The sequence below is a fragment of the Sebastes fasciatus genome, chromosome 17 (assembly GCF_043250625.1).
Source record: "Sebastes fasciatus isolate fSebFas1 chromosome 17, fSebFas1.pri, whole genome shotgun sequence".
NCBI classification, from domain to species: Eukaryota; Metazoa; Chordata; class Actinopteri; order Perciformes; family Sebastidae; genus Sebastes; species Sebastes fasciatus.
In genome coordinates this window covers 30,126,446-30,139,001 of record NC_133811.1, presented here as the reverse complement: position 1 = coordinate 30,139,001, position 12,556 = coordinate 30,126,446, and the positions used below count along the sequence as shown (strand labels likewise).

The window sequence follows — 12,556 nt, the reverse complement described above, 5'->3', positions numbered from 1 at the left end:
TTCCTGTGATATGACAAATCTTAGAGGGAAACATAGGTAAGATGTCCTTTTGTTTTGTATCAAATCCATCTGGATATCTGCTGCATCTTCATGCTAAAGCTGCATATGATGTCTGTGAAGGGATGATGCAGGATGCATGCTTTATTCCTACTGATATTATGCATCACAGTCTGGCGTTAAGAGTGTCTGACTGTGCTGAGAAATTCAACCCCAACTTCTCTTTCATTCTCCATTCATTCATCCCCTCCTCCTTTTCCTCCACCATCTTCCATCCGGACATCCCCCATATAATGGGACAGCCCCCATTCACGCTGGTCGTGACACACCCTGGCTGCACCAGCAGCTGCCTACACAGGGTGAGGAGGGGAGGAGGAGATGGAGGTGGAGGAAAAGGAAAGTGCAGGGGACAAGCACACACTGTTAAGAATGTCCCAGTGAAATAACAGTAAAGAACTGGTCGCCTTTATGTTACTGTAAAATTAACATTATTATAATGTCGCTGACATTTACAGCTTTGTACTGTTAATGAAAAATACAGTTTGAACTTTATTAATTTCACAGTAATTTACAGTTAATTTACTGTTTAAAGATACATTATATCGCTGTTTTCACCTGTCTTTTATCTTACTGATTTGTTTTAATGCACTATTTAGGTTGTAGAGGTTGTGTCTGTAGAGGTTCTACTGTTCTAATGGAGAACAAAGATGGTTCTGTAGAGGTTCTACTGTTCTAATGGAGAACAAAGATGGTTCTGTAGAGGTTCTACTGTTCTAATGGAGAACAAAGATGGTTCTGTAGAGGTTCTACTGTTATAATGGAAAACAAAGATGGTTCTGTAGAGGTTCTACTGTTCTAATGGAGAACAAAGATGGTTCTGTAGAGGTTCTACTGTTCTAATGGAAAACAAAGATGGTTCTGTAGAGGTTCTACTGTTCTAATGGAGAACAAAGATGGTTCTGTAGAGGTTCTACTGTTATAATGGAGAACAAAGATGGTTCTGTAGAGGTTCTACTGTTATAATGGAAAACAAAGATGGTTCTGTAGAGGTTCTACTGTTCTAATGGAGAACAAAGATGGTTCTCTAGAGGTTCTACTGTTATAATGGAAAACAAAGATGGTTCTGTAGAGGTTCTACTGTTCTAATGGAAAACAAAGATGGTTCTGTAGAGGTTCTACTGTTCTAATGGAGAACAAAGATGGTTCTGTAGAGGTTCTACTGTTATAATGGAAAACAAAGATGGTTCTGTAGAGGTTCTACTGTTCTAATGGAGAACAAAGATGGTTCTGTAGAGGTTTTACTGTTCTAATGGAGAACAAAGATGGTTCTGTAGAGGTTCTAACGGAGAACCGTTAAAACCTGCACTGTTAAGAATTTCCCAGTTAAATTACTGGCAGCAGGGTTGCCAGTAGTTTACAGTTAATTTACAGTAGTCCTACAGTAATCAACTTTACAATATGCTACTGTAAAAATACTATGTGTATTACTGACAGTTCTGCCTTTTCTGAGACCTTGAATAGCAATTTTAATGTGATATTCTAAACAACATATATGGATGATTTTGTTATCTAAAATGCAGCAATAAAACATTCTATGGAAAAGAACAGTCTTAGCAAGTATGAGATTACTTTTTAACCCAACATTTATTTAAAAAAAAATTACTTTGATGATATGAACAAATATAACAAACACGCATTCATCAAATGTCACAACACTAATCAAGTTTTTAATAAACTTGAGGGAATGATAGAAGTAGAGAGGGAACAAAAGTTCATCTGACTATTTTCAGGTTAAAAATGGAGACACATGAGGGATCCTCTGCATTAGGGTTTTGAACTTAAAGCGGCAGTAGGCAGAATATTTTTGGCTTCATTGGGCAGAAATTCCATAATAACCTTTCAGCATATTGTAATTCAAGTGTTCTGAGAGAAAACTAGACTTCTGCTCCTCCTCATGGCTCTGTTTTCAGGCTTTAGAACATCTAGCCCGTGACGGGAGACTTTGACCAATCACAGGTCATTTCAGAGACAGAGAGCGTTCCTATTGGCTGTTCATTCAACGGAGGCAGCTGTCGATAGGCAGCGCTGATCAAATATTAATCCGTATTCTTCTACTGTAATGACTATTTCTGTCCTCAGATGTTTTCAGAAACATCTTGTAGTGCACGGTTTAGCTGTAAAATGACAAAGTTTGCTGCTGGCGGGCGGTGCTTGGTGTTTCCTCAATTTTTCTCTACATGGTTGCCGGGCATAGGTGCAGTACAACTGTTTGTACAACGCAGAGAGGTCTAATATATTGGGATGCTGTCTGTCGCCTACATATTACACCCTCCAAACAGAAAGCGAGCAAGCGTCAGTGACAAAATCAGTTTTTATTGCATTGTTTTCTATTGAAATCGTCTTAACTGTCCGCGAGCGACAAAACGCTGCGCCACAGCGTGCTGTTTTGAGTTGATGCTCGGTTTCTATTTTTTCCTGCCGCTCGCTTTGAAAGCTCCGTAATGGACGAAGAACGGCTGATTTGTGAAGCTGAAATGAGGAGTTATCTGATACGATACCTCCTCATTTAACTACAAACACCTAAATAAGGAGGCAGCAGGCTGGAGGGAGATCGCCTGAGAGTTTACTGAGGCTATACTGTTGGCTGTATTGTCATTTTCAGTAAATATGAATTGATTGGTTGTTTTCCTCCGGTCTGTGAAATCTGTGTGATGCCATTAGGAGCACCAGAGGATACTGAGGAACACAATGTACTATCAGGATATAGTGACCGTTTTATAAAATTAACTTTTTTTAATCATATTTGCTCTAATCTTGTCTACTGGCGCTTTAAGGAGACTAAGGCTTTGACACTCTAATGAAAAAAAGGCTGATGAAATTATCAGTCAGCAGTAGTGGTAGAGAGAGCACAAGAAAAAAATCATCATATCAGCTGGGTGACATTTACAGTATTAGCTAGGTGTATCAGCATACCAGTGTATCAGCCTGACTGACTCTAAAAGGAATCAGTTTGAAGGATAATTAAGGAGAGAAAAAGACAAAAGGCAGCACAAGACAGAAGTGTTTCAGAGGAAGATGAAAAAAAAAAGAGACAGGAGAGATGAGAGAGACAACGCTGTAACAAGAGGAGGATGGAGGCATGATGCTATACCGCCTTCCTGGCTTGATGAGGGGGGGAAAAGGGCTCTTATGTCCATCAGTCAGGATGGATGGATGTAACCTCCACACCTCTCACCACAGTAAACTTCGTGTCTCCTACACAGTTCCATTGATCTAACTGGTCATTACAGGAGACAGGAGAGTCAGTGACCCCGTTTACAGTCATGACTTTTAAAGGTTACATCCTCATTTCAGGCTTCTTAGCTGATGCTTTTATCCAGGACACCCGGTGGTGAAGCAGTATAGTGTTTCAGGAATGGTCACCTTTAATTACAGCACACACCCCCCTCCTCAGAGGCAGACTGTGTAATAAATGTAAAAAACCTGGCAAATGCATCTTTAGTTTTGATGAAATTCAAACTAGTGGGGTCCTGTCTTAATTTGTGTTGTGTTCTGCTGTCCCCTCATTACGCCTCATCCACACTGGGAACATCAGTAGCGCGTTGCGTGGAGGCCACATTGTCGCGTGGAGGCCGCGTTGCCGCATGGAGGCCGCCTTGTCGCATGGCGGCTGCGTTTCTGCTGCTGCAGCTGCTGCTGTCAGCGCTTTCTTTCTACATAGAGTTTGCCTTCATAATGGCCATTTCATTTCATTATATATCATTTATATTTATTTTAGACAGAGAAAGGTTAAGAAACATGTCGTAATTTGTAAATAATATTAATAATCCACAATTAAAACCTGGTACTATATTCATTCATGGAGCTCTCCAAGTCACTGCATGTTCTACAACACTGTCCGGCACATATTTCAGAATAAAAGCCTTGTGTTAACAAATGAAGGAATTCTGTCTATAGAAAAAAAACGCTTGAGGGTTTTTAAAAAAAAAAAAATTAAAGCAGGAAGTGTTGATTTAAAAATAAGTTTTTACTTTTTTTTCATGTCTGTGACATATTCTACAGATAGAGTCATCGAAACAAATGTCGCCTACTGAAGCTTTAAATGCGTAACCACTACTCTGACTGCACTTCACTGAATGCAGCGTTCACGTGTCAGTTTTTGAATTCATGTTCGATGACATGAACTTTATATAACCAGCAGCAACCTCTAATTTTCTCATCAGACGTATACAGTTCTCTCCATCGATGAATCAATCCTATCATTTATGTCTTTGTAGCAATAAGCTAATGGCTCTGTAGAGGATGATTCAAACCGGCTTCACAGGGCACCGATTAGAAAATATACTGTGATTACGGTGTTGTGCTGAGGGACTGGAGGCCTCTCGAGCAGTTCTTTCCTGCCCACTTTAACGCTATAGGGCGTCATTTAGAAGTGACTTCTGTTGATGTGCACAGTGAGAGTGGATGGGCTTTCTTCCCCCTCTTTTTTTTTTCTTTTTCTTTAAATAGCACTCTAATCCCTCATCTGAGGAAACTGGCAGCAATTCAATGGCTTTTTATTGTTCTCTCTTTCAGAGTCTAAAGATGCAGTCTGTTCCATAATGCTGCAGTGGATACAAACAGGAACATAACTTCCCTATTTGCTGCAAAAGTCTGAAACCTGCTTTACATTTCATAACTTTTTGCGGGATGAATCTGTAATACAGCACATATCAGAGCCGGAGTTGATCTCACATTTTAGTGAAAACATATAATCAACATGCCCCCATGGTGAATAAAGTAAATGGGGGCTGCGTTTAACAACAGCAAAACTGTTTTAAATAGTCAGGTTTTAGTGAAGATGCATGTGTTTGGGAATTAGTGAGCACACGACTGGATAAATGAGACTTGGATTATACTGCACCAGTTGTATGAGAGTTTGTAAACGGATGTTTCGATATAGTTTTGCTGTTAAACTCTGCCCCCGTTTACGTCAATTCATCAAGACCGAATTCAAGGTAACATGGGGTGACATTGGCGCTGGTGCCACTTCATGTGGCTGTGAAGGCCGATGCGTGAGCCACACACTCACCGCAGATGGGGCAAGGGAGCCCAGATGTTGGGGTAATGCCGGCTGCACGCTGGTGTTGTTGGGCACGCCTTTCGGTCCTCCTCTGTTGGGGGATGTGATGTATTTGTTCGGCCGCTCTGGCACAGTTGACCTGCCAGTCTTACCTATCGAGTGCCAGATGTTCTAGATGGGTGGGGTTTATGTTGCAGCGCTTGAGGAGGTCTTTGGTATAGTCCTTATAGCGCCTCTTTTGTCCCCCAGCAGCCCGTTTTGCATCGCTGAGTTGCCCAAAGAGGGCTTGGCGGGGCAGGCGGTGGTCAGGCATGCAGATAGTATGCCCTATCCTGCGGAGATGTTTTTTAGCCACTGATGCTTCCGTGCAGATGGAGTTGGTCACGGAAAGGATCTCTGTGTGAGGCATCTAATCTTCCCAAGAGATTTTTTGGAGGCATCGAATGTGGAAGGCCTCCAAGCTCGTCTGTCTTCTTATTGGAAATCAATTAACTGTGAGGGCTGTTGTTTCAGGACCCAGAAGCAGACACAGACACAGCTGGATGGTGGTGGAAAGTCAGGTGGATTTATTATAATAAAGGTGGTGAGGGCGCTGGAGAAGGCAGGGGACAGGCAGGCTGCTGAGCAGGGTGGAGTGGCTGGAGGAATGAGGAATTTAGCATAAGTTTGATTAAAAATTGCAAGTTGCGTTAATGCGTTAAAGAAATTAGTGGCGTCAAAATGAATTTGCCTTAACGCATTAATACCGCGTTAACTTTGACAGCCCTAGTTGTTTTTAATGCTGTTTTCCTTTAAAATCTTTCTTTCTGTCTCTCCCACTATCTATCCATCTAATTATCCCAGTGCCTTACTAACCCTGTGCTGCTACTGCTTAGTCTGATCTAGAGTGATCTAGTCGTGAAAGGTCAGAGTCACCTCCTGCCAGCTGGCTACTGTCCATCTCATCGTGCCAATGGGATGACCACGAACTCGTGCACATCTCTCCTACTCTCCTGCTCTCTGGTAAACCCTCTCTTCCTTCACTGTTTCTCTTTTCTTCCTTCCTCTCTTTATCGCTCTCCTTCCTGCTTTATGTGTGCTGTTTTCGAAACCACATACTGCATACTACTGAGGAGCGCAGTATGCAGTATACAGTACATACTGTATACTGCATACTACTGAGGAGCGTAGTATGCAGTATACAGTAATACTGTATACTGCATACTACTGAGGAGCGCAGTATGCAGTATACAGTACATACTGCATACTGCATACTACTGAGGAGCGTAGTATGCAGTATACAGTACATACTGCATACTGCGCTCCTCAGTAGTATGCAGTATGTGACAGTTAAAGTAATGTATTAGCAGTATGCTAGACGAGGCTTAAGCCTTCAAACCAGCTCTTAAAGCACAGGACAAAAAAACTAACTTGTACCACTATTACAATATTATCAAAAAATACAACTTTGATTTTTGTTGTTTATGTTATGCTTGTTTACTTTATAAGATACTGCAGGTTTAAACTATTTATTCTGACAGCTCATAAAGAAGTCCGACAAACAGGATCATCAACGAGGAGAGACGGGAAATATAAAACATTCATCCACAACGTTTACTTTACTCAAACTGCTTTTTCAGTTACAGCAAAAGGACTGATCTCCCTCCAGATATTAGAGACATGTTGTCTCATCAGGAACCTCTCTGCCCCGTCAGAAGCTGCTCTTTCCCTCTCCTCTTCTCTCTCCTCTTCCTCTCCTCTCATCTTCTCCCTCCTCTCCTCTCCTCTCCTCTCCTCTTCTCTCTCCTCTTCCTCTCCTCTCATCTTCTCCCTCCTCTCCTCTCCTCTCCTCTTCTCTCTCCTCTCCTCTTCTCTCTCCTCTTCCTCTCCTCTCATCTTCTCTCTTCTCTCCTCTTCTCTCTCCTCTCCTCTTCTCTCCTCTTCTCTCTCCTCTTCTCTCTCCTCTCCTCTTCCCTCTCCTCTTCTCTCTCCTCTCATCTTCTCTCTCCTCTTCTCTCTCCTCTCCTCTTCTCTTCTCTCTCCTCTCCTCTTCTCTCTCCTCTTCCTCTCCTCTCATCTTCTCCCTCCTCTCCTCTCCTCTCCTCTTCTCTCTCCTCTCCTCTTCTCCCTCCTCTCCTCTTCTCTCTCCTCTCCTCTTCCTCTCCTCTCATCTTCTCTCTCCTCTCCTCTTCCCTCTCCTCTTCTCTCTCCTCTCCTCTTCCTCTCCTCTCATCTTCTCTCTCCTCTCCTCTTCTCTCTCCTCTCCTCTTCCCTCTCCTCTTCTCTCCTCTTCTCTCTCCTCTTCTCCCTCCTCTCCTCTCCTCTCTCCTCTCCTCTTCTCCCTCCTCTCCTCTTCTCTCTCCTCTCCTCTTCTCTCTCCTCTTCCTCTCCTCTCATCTTCTCTCTCCTCTCCTCTTCTCTCTCCTCTCCTCTTCCCTCTCCTCTTCTCTCCTCTTCTCTCTCCTCTTCTCTCTCCTCTCCTCTTCTCTCTCCTCTTCCTCTTTCCCTCTCCTCTTCTCTCTCCTCTTCTCTCTCCTCTCCTCTTCTCTCTCCTCTCCTCTTCCCTCTCCTCTTCTCTCCTCTTCTCTCTCCTCTTCTCTCCTCTTCTCTCTCCTCTTCTCTCTCCTCTCATCTTCTCTCTCCTCTCCTCTTTCCCTCTCCTCTTCTCTCCTCTTCTCTCTCCTCTTCTCTCTCCTCTCATCTTCTCTCTCCTCTCCTCTTTCCCTCTCCTCTTCTCTCTCCTCTCCTCTTCTCTCTTCTCTCCTCTTCTCTCTCCTCTCTTCTCCTCTTCCCTCTCCTCTTCTCCCTCCTCTCCTCTTCTCTCTCCTCTCCTCTTCCTCTCCTCTCATCTTCTCTCTCCTCTCCTCTCCTCTCCTCTCCTCTTCTCTCTCCTCTTCCTCTCCTCTCATCTTCTCCCTCCTCTCCTCTCCTCTCCTCTTCTCTCTCCTCTCCTCTTCTCTCTCCTCTTCCTCTCCTCTCATCTTCTCTCTTCTCTCCTCTTCTCTCTCCTCTCCTCTTCTCTCCTCTTCTCTCTCCTCTTCTCTCTCCTCTCCTCTTCCCTCTCCTCTTCTCTCTCCTCTCATCTTCTCTCTCCTCTTCTCTCCTCTCCTCTTCTCTTCTCTCTCTCTCCTCTCCTCTTCTCTCTCCTCTTCCTCTCCTCTCATCTTCTCCCTCCTCTCCTCTCCTCTCCTCTTCTCTCTCCTCTCCTCTTCTCCCTCCTCTCCTCTTCTCTTCTCTCTCCTCTCCTCTTCTCTCTCCTCTTCCTCTCCTCTCATCTTCTCCCTCCTCTCCTCTCCTCTCCTCTTCTCTCTCCTCTCCTCTTCTCCCTCCTCTCCTCTTCTCTCTCCTCTCCTCTTCCTCTCCTCTCATCTTCTCTCTCCTCTCCTCTTCCCTCTCCTCTTCTCTCTCCTCTCCTCTTCCTCTCCTCTCATCTTCTCTCTCCTCTCCTCTTCTCTCTCCTCTCCTCTTCCCTCTCCTCTTCTCTCCTCTTCTCTCTCCTCTTCTCCCTCCTCTCCTCTCCTCTCTCCTCTCCTCTTCTCCCTCCTCTCCTCTTCTCTCTCCTCTCCTCTTCTCTCTCCTCTTCCTCTCCTCTCATCTTCTCTCTCCTCTCCTCTTCTCTCTCCTCTCCTCTTCCCTCTCCTCTTCTCTCCTCTTCTCTCTCCTCTTCTCTCTCCTCTCCTCTTCTCTCTCCTCTTCCTCTTTCCCTCTCCTCTTCTCTCTCCTCTTCTCTCTCCTCTCCTCTTCTCTCTCCTCTCCTCTTCCCTCTCCTCTTCTCTCTCCTCTTCTCTCCTCTTCTCTCTCCTCTTCTCTCTCCTCTCATCTTCTCTCTCCTCTCCTCTTTCCCTCTCCTCTTCTCTCCTCTTCTCTCTCCTCTTCTCTCTCCTCTCATCTTCTCTCTCCTCTCCTCTTTCCCTCTCCTCTTCTCTCTCCTCTCCTCTTCTCTCTTCTCTCCTCTTCTCTCTCCTCTCTTCTCCTCTTCCCTCTCCTCTTCTCCCTCCTCTCCTCTTCTCTCTCCTCTCCTCTTCCTCTCCTCTCATCTTCTCTCTCCTCTCCTCTCCTCTCCTCTCCTCTTCTCTCTCCTCTTCCTCTCCTCTCATCTTCTCCCTCCTCTCCTCTCCTCTCCTCTTCTCTCTCCTCTCCTCTTCTCTCTCCTCTTCCTCTCCTCTCATCTTCTCTCTTCTCTCCTCTTCTCTCTCCTCTCCTCTTCTCTCCTCTTCTCTCTCCTCTTCTCTCTCCTCTCCTCTTCCCTCTCCTCTTCTCTCTCCTCTCATCTTCTCTCTCCTCTTCTCTCTCCTCTCCTCTTCTCTTCTCTCTCCTCTCCTCTTCTCTCTCCTCTTCCTCTCCTCTCATCTTCTCCCTCCTCTCCTCTCCTCTCCTCTTCTCTCTCCTCTCCTCTTCTCCCTCCTCTCCTCTTCTCTCTCCTCTCCTCTTCCTCTCCTCTCATCTTCTCTCTCCTCTCCTCTTCCCTCTCCTCTTCTCTCTCCTCTCCTCTTCCTCTCCTCTCATCTTCTCTCTCCTCTCCTCTTCTCTCTCCTCTCCTCTTCCCTCTCCTCTTCTCTCCTCTTCTCTCTCCTCTTCTCCCTCCTCTCCTCTCCTCTCTCCTCTCCTCTTCTCCCTCCTCTCCTCTTCTCTCTCCTCTCCTCTTCTCTCTCCTCTTCCTCTCCTCTCATCTTCTCTCTCCTCTCCTCTTCTCTCTCCTCTCCTCTTCCCTCTCCTCTTCTCTCCTCTTCTCTCTCCTCTTCTCTCTCCTCTCCTCTTCTCTCTCCTCTTCCTCTTTCCCTCTCCTCTTCTCTCTCCTCTTCTCTCTCCTCTCCTCTTCTCTCTCCTCTCCTCTTCCCTCTCCTCTTCTCTCCTCTTCTCTCTCCTCTTCTCTCCTCTTCTCTCTCCTCTTCTCTCTCCTCTCATCTTCTCTCTCCTCTCCTCTTTCCCTCTCCTCTTCTCTCCTCTTCTCTCTCCTCTTCTCTCTCCTCTCATCTTCTCTCTCCTCTCCTCTTTCCCTCTCCTCTTCTCTCTCCTCTCCTCTTCTCTCTTCTCTCCTCTTCTCTCTCCTCTCTTCTCCTCTTCCCTCTCCTCTTCTCCCTCCTCTCCTCTTCTCTCTCCTCTCCTCTTCCTCTCCTCTCATCTTCTCTCTCCTCTCCTCTTCCCTCTCCTCTTCTCTCTCCTCTCCTCTTCCTCTCCTCTCATCTTCTCTCTCCTCTCCTCTTCCCTCTCCTCTTCTTTCCTCTTCTCTCTCCTCTTCTCCCTCCTCTCCTCTTCTCTCTCCTCTCCTCTTCTCCCTCCTCTCCTCTTCTCTCTCCTCTCCTCTTCTCTCTCCTCTTCCTCTCCTCATCTTCTCTCTCCTCTCCTCTTCTCTCTCCTCTCCTCTTCCCTCTCCTCTTCTCTCCTCTTCTCTCTCCTCTTCTCTCTCCTCTCCTCTTCTCTCTCCTCTTCCTCTTTCCCTCTCCTCTTCTCTCTCCTCTTCTCTCTCCTCTCCTCTTCTCTCTCCTCTCCTCTTCCCTCTCCTCTTCTCTCCTCTTCTCTCTCCTCTTCTCTCCTCTTCTCTCTCCTCTTCTCTCTCCTCTCATCTTCTCTCTCCTCTCCTCTTTCCCTCTCCTCTTCTCTCCTCTTCTCTCTCCTCTTCTGTCTCCTCTCATCTTCTCTCTCCTCTCCTCTTTCCCTCTCCTCTTCTCTCCTCTTCTCTCTCCTCTTCCTCTCCTCATCTTCTCTCTCCTCTCCTCTTTCCCTCTCCTCTTCTCTCCTCTTCTCTATCCTCTTCTCTCTCCTCTCATCTTCTCTCTCCTCTCCTCTTCTCTCCTCTTCTCTCTCCTCATCCTCTCCTCATCTTCTCTCTCCTCTCCTCTTCTCTCTCCTCTCCTCTTCCCTCTCCTCTTCTCTCCTCTTCTCTCTCCTCTTCTCTCTCCTCTCCTCTTCTCTCTCCTCTTCCTCTTTCCCTCTCCTCTTCTCTCTCCTCTTCTCTCTCCTCTCCTCTTCTCTCTCCTCTCCTCTTCCCTCTCCTCTTCTCTCCTCTTCTCTCTCCTCTTCTCTCCTCTTCTCTCTCCTCTTCTCTCTCCTCTCATCTTCTCTCTCCTCTTCTCTCCTCTTTCCCTCTCCTCTTCTCTCCTCTTCTCTCTCCTCTTCTCTCTCCTCTCCTCTTCTCTCTCCTCTTCTCTCTCCTCTCCTCTTCTCTCTTCTCTTCCCTCTCCTCTCCTCTCCTCTTCTCTCTTCTCTCCTCTTCTCTCTCCTCTCCTCTTCCCTCTCCTCTTCTCCCTCCTCTCCTCTCCTCTCATCTTCTCTCTCCTCTCCTCTTTCCCTCTCCTCTTCTCTCTCCTCTTCCCTCTCCTCTCCTCTTCTCTCTTCTCTCCTTTTCTCTCTCCTCTCCTCTCCTCTTCCCTCTCCTCTTCTCTCTCCTCTCCTCTTCTCTCTCCTCTCCTCTTCTCTCTTCTCTCCTCTTCTCTCTCCTCTCCTCTCCTCTTCCCTCTCCTCTTCTCTCTCCTCTCCTCTTCCCTCTCCTCTCCTCTTCTCTCTTCTCTCCTCTCCTCTTCTCTCTCCTCTCCTCTTCTCCCTCCTCTCCTCTCCTCTCATCTTCCCTCGCCACTCTGCTGCTCTGCAGCCGCTCTGTGAGCGTCACTGGCCGGCTCTCCAGCGAGCTACGCCCGCGGGTGATTGTGGAGCTTTTTAACTCCAAAAAGGCAAATAAACACAGGTTCCTGTTAATTTATAATGGACATCTGTGTTGTGATATTTAAACAAACTATCCGTCAACAAGGAAATCAAAGCCTCTCGTCTACAGACCGGTCTCTAGAGAGCTCCAGCAGCTCATAGCGGTCTCTGAGCGTGACTACCCGGCTTGCTGGCAGCGACCCGGGCAGGCGCTCGCTGGCTGTCACGGTATTCTGTGGAGCTTCTAAACTCTTCTCTCTCCTCTCATCTTCTCTCTCCTCTCCTCTTTCCCTCTCCTCTTCTCTCCTCTTCTCTCTCCTCTTCTCTCTCCTCTCATCTTCTCTCTCCTCTCCTCTTTCCCTCTCCTCTTCTCTCTCCTCTTCTCTCTCCTCTCCTCTTCTCTCTTCTCTTCCCTCTCCTCTCCTCTTCTCTCTCCTCTCCTCTTCCTCTCCTCTCATCTTCTCTCTCCTCTCCTCTTCCCTCTCCTCTTCTTTCCTCTTCTCTCTCCTCTTCTCCCTCCTCTCCTCTTCTCTCTCCTCTCCTCTTCTCCCTCCTCTCCTCTTCTCTCTCCTCTCCTCTTCTCTCTCCTCTTCCTCTCCTCATCTTCTCTCTCCTCTCCTCTTCTCTCTCCTCTCCTCTTCCCTCTCCTCTTCTCTCCTCTTCTCTCTCCTCTTCTCTCTCCTCTCCTCTTCTCTCTCCTCTTCTCTCTCCTCTTCTCTCTCCTCTTCTCTCTCCTCTCCTCTTCTCTCTCCTCTCCTCTTCCCTCTCCTCTTCTCTCTCCTCTTCTCTCCTCTTCTCTCTCCTCTTCTCTCTCCTCTCATCTTCTCTCTCCTCTCCTCTTTCCCTCTCCTCTTCTCTCCTCTTCTCTCTCCTCTTCTC

At 46.6% G+C, this 12,556-nt stretch overlaps 1 protein-coding gene across 2 annotated transcripts in view; it reads left to right on the top strand.

Annotated features, from left to right (window-relative positions):
- Nucleotides 1-12,556, top strand: part of LOC141753854 (uncharacterized) — a 43,983-nt gene that overhangs the window by 900 nt on the left and 30,527 nt on the right. The window contains exon 1 of one of the 2 annotated variants that reach the window (XM_074612471.1): nt 5,953-6,061. The exons of the other annotated variant lie outside the window; for it this stretch is intronic. The gene's annotated coding sequence lies outside the window, so the exon portion shown is untranslated. Of the gene's footprint in view, nt 1-5,952; nt 6,062-12,556 lie in introns of those variants that run through there. 2 annotated transcript variants of the gene reach the window in all.